This window comes from Bombina bombina, chromosome 8 (genome assembly GCF_027579735.1).
Source record: "Bombina bombina isolate aBomBom1 chromosome 8, aBomBom1.pri, whole genome shotgun sequence".
Classification (NCBI taxonomy): domain Eukaryota; kingdom Metazoa; phylum Chordata; class Amphibia; order Anura; family Bombinatoridae; genus Bombina; species Bombina bombina.
The window spans coordinates 8,047,702-8,055,467 of NC_069506.1; positions in this window are offsets into that span (position 1 = coordinate 8,047,702).

The window sequence follows — 7,766 nt, forward strand, 5'->3', positions numbered from 1 at the left end:
TACCTAGGTATCTCTATAACACACAATATTATACATTAGCAAGAGCACTAGATAACATCACTATTACCTGTCATGTAGTGTTACATATACTACCTAGGTATCTCTATAACACATAATATTATACATTAGCAAGATCACTAGATAACAGCACTATTACCTGTCATGTAATGCTACAGATACTACCTAGGTATCTCTATAACACACAATATTATACATTAGCAAGAACACTAGATAACAGCACTATTATCTGTCATGTAGTGCTACAGATGCTACCTAGGTTTCTCTTCAACATAGAATATCAGGGAACAAAGCAAATTTGATTAAAAAGTAAACTGGAAACTTTTTAAAAATGGTTTGTTCTGTCTGAATCACAAAAGATGATTTTTGGGTTTCTTATCCCTTTTACATTTTTTTCTGGCAAAAAACGAAAAGAAATGTTTGTCGTGTAAATGCTCCTTTTTCAAATACATGATAGGAAATGCTGGAGCTCAATGTCGCTTTAAGTGTGCTTTACCGGCTGTGTAGAGATTTGTTTAAAAATAAACTATTTAACCAAATAGAGAATTTTATTTTTTTAGAATGTCCCTTTAAATGTAGCTATTTGATGAATTTGTTTTTAATGTCTATAAATGGTACTCCGTGCAGAACAAGCTTTTATTCACCTGCATCGTCTGTGAGTCTTTTCCAATATTACAATGAGCAAGAAGAATGATTAAAATACCCCTCTGCTTGTCTGATTTTCTTTATAAAACCAACATTTTAGAAAACTGCAAGGAGAGCGATGGTGCAATTTTATATGTTCTGTAAGTAAGTTGGTTTTATAAAATATGAATCATTCTTCTGAGCAAAAAAACTCAAAGCTAATTCATACAGGCCCATTTATCAAAGGTCTTGCGGACCTGATCCGACACTGCGGATCAGGTCCGCAAGACCTCGCTAAATGCGGAGAGCAATACGCTCTCCGCATTTAACATTGCACCAGCAGCTCACAAGAGCTGCTGGTGCAACGCCGCCCCCTGCTGACTCGCGGCCAATCGGCCGCCAGCAGGGAGCTGTCAATCAACCCGATCGTATTCGATCGGGTTGATGTCTGGCGATTCCTGTCCGCCTGTTCAGAGCAGGCGGACAGGGTTATGGAGCAGCGGTCTTTTGACCGCTGCTTCATAAGTTGTGTTTCTGGCGAGTCTGAAGACTCGCCAGAAACACGGCCCTTCAAGCTCCATACGGAGCTTGATAAATGGGCCTGATAGTGTTAACTCTTTGATTGTCATATTGGACTGCAAAGCAATGTCATACAACATGCTGCCACCACCTCTGGTACCCAAGTGGTTAAACACTTAATAGAATTGTTGAAGTCCACTGCTCCTTTAACCCCTTTTGCTGCCATATAGGGGTTAAAAGATTTACACACTGATAACATAGAAACCAAGGGCTGTGCTCATGACAGCTCCCAATGCTAAAGGAATTCTGCAAACCCAAAGGAGATGATTGATGCGTTAAAAGGTTTTGTAAACCACAACCCTAATAGACTGATACGTTTAGCCATTTAGGGACACTGACAAATGACATGGTAAGAATATGTAGCTCAGAAACATACCTTAACTGTTTTCCCAGCAAATCTGTTTGTTTGCTTTATAAATTAGCATAATTGTCTGACAAACACATGGAAGTTGGAAACATTGATTTTGTTGTTTAGCTATAACTGTTTTATATCTAGAAATACTAGAGTTGAATTTATTATTCTTAACATGACATGGGAAGCAACACTTTGTGTTGTCTATATAAGAAGTACTGTAATCTTTCCTAAAAAAAATAATTATTTCAGTAGTGTGTCAGACAATTACAATAATTTTAAAAAACACATTTGAAATAGGTGTTAGATTTAAAAAATAAAAATAAATTTACTTTATCATGTACATAAAAGAAAACTAAACTATTTAGACATTACTCATTGGCTTATAGGTAGAATTCTCACACTCCCACATCTCTAAAGGTTAGAAAGGGACATCCCCTACATACATAGAAACAATTTATTTTCAGCACAGAATCAGCTATATAAATAAAAAAGGAAAACATAAAAGTTACTATAAACAGTAAGTTTATTCATCTACATAGTGTCACTAAGACCTTATGTCAGGCTCTGGCATTTTACATATATATATTTCATTTAAAAGAGACATTATTGCAGTAAACAATGCCACCTGGGAGTTGTCACTATGTATTTTACATTGTGACTTCACACTGATTCTAGAGGGACCTGCAGTGCATTATGGTTGACGTTAAAATGTTCCACGTATGGAATTTAGACTTGAGCAGATGCTACCGACGACTAATACGGAACAATAAACCAGTCTACATAGAAGGGAGAGATGGGAGAGGGTTGGTAACTGTCGGAGTCTCATCTTATACAGATAGTGACAGATCCCGTGCCGTGACATTAATAGTGCGAAGGCGCATAAGATTTAGTGTAGTGATGGTAAAGGCACTGGAAATTTACACTCACATCTAATTGTTTTCATTTAAACTCATGCAGAGAGGTTAAACTAAATTTAACTCCTGACAATGGGTTAAACTTGTTCACCAGGCCTGATTATGAACCAGTACCAGGAAGGAAACAGAAACTGATTGGCAGCTACATGTGTATGCCACTCCTGATTGGCTGACTGATAGTGCCCTGTATTAGGCAGCAATGCATTGTAACTTATTTTAGGAATAAACATTTTGTTTAATAATAAAATAGTCCAACAAATGTGATCTTTATATAATTATAGTAGAATTTCCCTTTAAAAAAAAAACCTGTCATAGATAATATGAATTAGCAATGATTAAACATATTAAAAATCTTTGTGCATTAGAAAAATGATTAAAGCAGTTTTACATTTGAATCTAACAGGTAATGGGTGTTGCATACCTGGGTATTCATCCTCACTGTCTGTTGTAAACAAGTCCCAGAGCACTTCCGCTATACAGAGTCAAAACTTCTAGATGCAGCACGGGGGGGGGGGGATGTGTTTTAATCTTTCTTTAATCTATTAACTCCAGCACTCAAGAGGTTAAAGGGAGAGTCTAATGTAAAATTAAAATACTTTGTATCTCTTGAGCATTTTTTTTCACTACATGTTTAACCCCTACAAGACCTTGTACCCAGGAGTAAAAATTGTCACACCTGAGCAGGATGCGGTTACTGAGCCAATTGGGAACAGTATACATATGTAACTGAGGAAGAGGCGCATGTGTGTGTAACAATATAACTGAGGAAGAGGCGCATGTGTGTGTAACAATACAACTGAGGAAGAGGCGCATGTGTGTGTAACAATACAACTGAGGAAGAGGCGCATGTGTGTGTAACAATACAACTGAGGAAGAGGCGCATGTGTGTGTAACAATACAACTGAGGAAGAGGCGCATGTGTGTGTAACAATACAACTGAGGAAGAGGCGCATGTGTGTGTAACAATACAACAGAGGAAGAGGCGCATGTGGTGTGTAACAATACAACTGAGGAAGAGGCGCATGTGGTGTGTAACAATATAACTGAGGAAGAGGCGCATGTGGTGTGTAACAATACAACTGAGGAAGAGGCGCATGTGTGTGTAACAATGTAACTGAGGAAGAGGCGCATGTGTGTGTAACAATACAACTGAGGAAGAGGTGCATGTGTGTGTAACAATACAACTGAGGAAGAGGCGCATGTGTGTGTAACAATACAACTGAGGAAGAGGCGCATGTGTGTGTAACAATACAACTGAGGAAGAGGCGCATGTGTGTGTCACAATACAACTGAGGAAGAGGCGCATGTGTGTGTCACAATACAACTGAGAAAGAGGCGCATGTGGTGTGTAACAATACAACTGAGGAAGAGGCGCATGTGGTGTGTAACAATGTAACTGAGGAAGAGGCGCATGTGGTGTGTAACAATACAACCGAGGAAGAGGCGCATGTGAGTGTAACAATACAACTGAGGAAGAGGCGCATGTGAGTGTAACAATACAACTGAGGAAGAGGCGCATGTGTGTGTCACAATACAACTGAGGAAGAGGCGCATGTGGTGTGTAACAATACAACTGAGGAAGAGGCGCATGTGGTGTGTAACAATGTAACTGAGGAAGAGGCGCATGTGGTGTGTAACAATGTAACTGAGGAAGAGGCGCATGTGTGTGTAACAATACAACTGAGGAAGAGGCGCATGTGTGTGTCACAATACAACTGAGGAAGAGGCGCATGTGGTGTGTAACAATACAACTGAGGAAGAGGCGCATGTGTGTGTAACCATACAACCGAGGAAGAGACGCATGTGTGTGTAACAATACAACTGAGGAAGAGGCGCATGTGTGTGTAACAATACAACTGAGGAAGAGGCGCATGTGTGTGTAACAATACAACTGAGGAAGAGGCGCATGTGTGTGTAACAATACAACTGAGGAAGAGGCGCATGTGTGTGTAACAATACAACTGAGGAAGAGGCGCATGTGTGTGTAACAATACAACTGAGGAAGAGGCGCATGTGTGTGTAACAATACAACTGAGGAAGAGGCGCATGTGTGTGTAACAATACAACTGAGGAAGAGGCGCATGTGTGTGTAACAATACAACAGAGGAAGAGGCGCATGTGGTGTGTAACAATATAACTGAGGAAGAGGCGCATGTGGTGTGTAACAATACAACTGAGGAAGAGGCGCATGTGTGTGTAACAATGTAACTGAGGAAGAGGCGTATGTGTGTGTAACAATACAACTGAGGAAGAGGTGCATGTGTGTGTAACAATACAACTGTTGAAGAGGCGCATGTGTGTGTAACAATACAACTGAGGAAGAGGCGCATGTGTGTGTAACAATACAACTGAGGAAGAGTCGCATGTGTGTGTCACAATACAACTGAGAAAGAGACGCATGTGGTGTGTAACAATACAACTGAGGAAGAGGCGCATGTGGTGTGTAACAATGTAACTGAGGAAGAGGCGCATGTGGTGTGTAACAATACAACCGAGGAAGAGGCGCATGTGAGTGTAACAATACAACTGAGGAAGAGGCGCATGTGAGTGTAACAATACAACTGAGGAAGAGGCGCATGTGTGTGTCACAATACAACTGAGGAAGAGGCGCATGTGGTGTGTAACAATACAACTGAGGAAGAGGCGCATGTGGTGTGTAACAATGTAACTGAGGAAGAGGCGCATGTGGTGTGTAACAATGTAACTGAGGAAGAGGCGCATGTGTGTGTAACAATACAACTGAGGAAGAGGCGCATGTGTGTGTCACAATACAACTGAGGAAGAGGCGCATGTGGTGTGTAACAATACAACTGAGGAAGAGGCGCATGTGTGTGTAACCATACAACCGAGGAAGAGACGCATGTGTGTGTAACAATACAACTGAGGAAGAGGCGCATGTGTGTGTTACAATACAACTGAGGAAGAGGCGCATGTGGTGTGTAACAATATAACTGAGGAAGAGACGCATGTGGTGTGTAACAATGTAACTGAGGAAGAGACGCATGTGGTGTGTAACAATACAACTGAGGAAGAGGCGCATGTGGTGTGTAACAATATAACTGAGGAAGAGGCGCATGTGGTGTGTAACAATGTAACTGAGGAAGAGGCGCATGTGGTGTGTAACAATACAACCGAGGAAGAGGTGCATGTGGTGTGTAACAATGTAACTGAGGAAGAGGCGCATGTGTGTGTAACAATACAACTGAGGAAGAGGCGCATGTGTGTGTAACAATACAACTGAGGAAGAGGCGCATGTGGTGTGTAACAATACAACTGAGGAAGAGGCGCATGTGTGTGTAACAATACAACAGAGGAAGAGGTGCATGTGGTGTGTAACAATACAACTGAGGAAGAGGCGCATGTGGTGTGTAACAATATAACTGAGGAAGAGACGCATGTGGTGTGTAACAATGTAACTGAGGAAGAGACGCATGTGGTGTGTAACAATACAACTGAGGAAGAGGCGCATGTGGTGTGTAACAATATAACTGAGGAAGAGGCGCATGTGGTGTGTAACAATGTAACTGAGAAAGAGGCGCATGTGTGTGTAACAATACAACTGAGGAAGAGGCGCATGTGGTGTGTAACAATACAACTGAGGAAGAGGCGCATGTGGTGTATAACAATGTAACTGAGGAAGAGGCGCATGTGGTGTGTAACAATACAACTGAGGAAGAGGCGCATGTGGTGTGTAACAATGTAACTGAGGAAGAGGAGCATGTGGTGTGTAACAATGTAACTGAGGAAGAGGCGCATGTGTTGTGTAACAATGTAACTGAGGAAGAGGCGCATGTGGTGTGTAACAATACAACTGAGGAAGAGGCGCATGTGGTGTGTAACAATGTAACTGAGGAAGAGGCGCATGTGGTGTGTAACAATGTAACTGAGGAAGAGGCGCATGTGGTGTGTAACAATACAACTGAGGAAGAGGCGCATGTGGTGTGTAACAATGTAACTGAGGAAGAGGAGCATGTGGTGTGTAACAATGTAACTGAGGAAGAGGCGCATGTGTTGTGTAACAATGTAACTGAGGAAGAGGCGCATGTGGTGTGTAACAATACAACTGAGGAAGAGGCGCATGTGGTGTGTAACAATGTAACTGAGGAAGAGGCGCATGTGGTGTGTAACAATACAACTGAGGAAGAGGCGCATGTGTGTGTAACAATACAACTGAGGAAGAGGCGCATGTGGTGTGTAACAATGTAACTGAGGAAGAGGCGCATGTGGTGTGTAAGAATACAACTGAGGAAGAGGCGCATGTGGTGTGTAACAATACAACTGAGGAAGAGGCGCATGTGGTGTGTAGCAATACATTTGCATTCTGTGCATGGAATAAAAATAACTATTTATAAATGAATATACATTTCTCTACTATCAAAATAGCACATTTTTATATTACACTAGAATGTGCCTTTAAACTGACATGAAACCCAAACGTTTTCTTTATGATTCAGACAGAGAATACAATTTACTTCTATTATCAATTCTGCTTCATTCTCTTGTTGTCCTTTTATTGAAGCAGCAGCAATGCACTACTGGGAGCTAGCTGAACGAATCGGTAAGCCAATGACAACAGACATACATATGCAACCACCAATCAGCAGCTAGCTTCCAGCCCCTGAGCCTATCTAGATATGCTTTTTCATAAAAGATAATAAGAAAACTAAGCAAATTAAAAAACAGAAGTCAATCGGAAAGTTGCTTAAAATTGTATGTTCTATCTGAATCCTGTCCCTTTAATTCAGAATTATCCTAAGATGCCGCCGCTGGGTAATCGGGCTTCATATATTTTATAGTTTACAGTATTTTTATATAGTTTCAGTCCTTGCTGTCTGAATTGTAAACAGCTACAACCTGGGCCCCAAAACAAAAGTTACACTGGGAACCCCTGGCTTAGTCTTTTCTGCTTTTTTCTCATATAAGATGTGTCCAGTTTTTATTTAGTGAATTGGTGAAAGAGCAGAGTTCCCGCTGTGACACTGAGAAAGTTACACCGTAAAATTCATTACAATTAAATGGAAAAATCCAGGCAAAAAAATCCCCAAATGCACAATTCCAAAACCCAGACTTTTTCATCAAAATGATTATAAATTCACCCACTACAAGTCACAATCTTCTCTGCCTGAATTTTTTTTTTGTCATCTAAAATGCAAATGCTTAACTTCCTGATTACACACAGTGCTGACAGTAGTTCTGATAGTACTATGTACACAACAGTATATTAAACTAGGTTGCAGGTATAATGTTTTATGACATACAGATATTGTTTACATTTC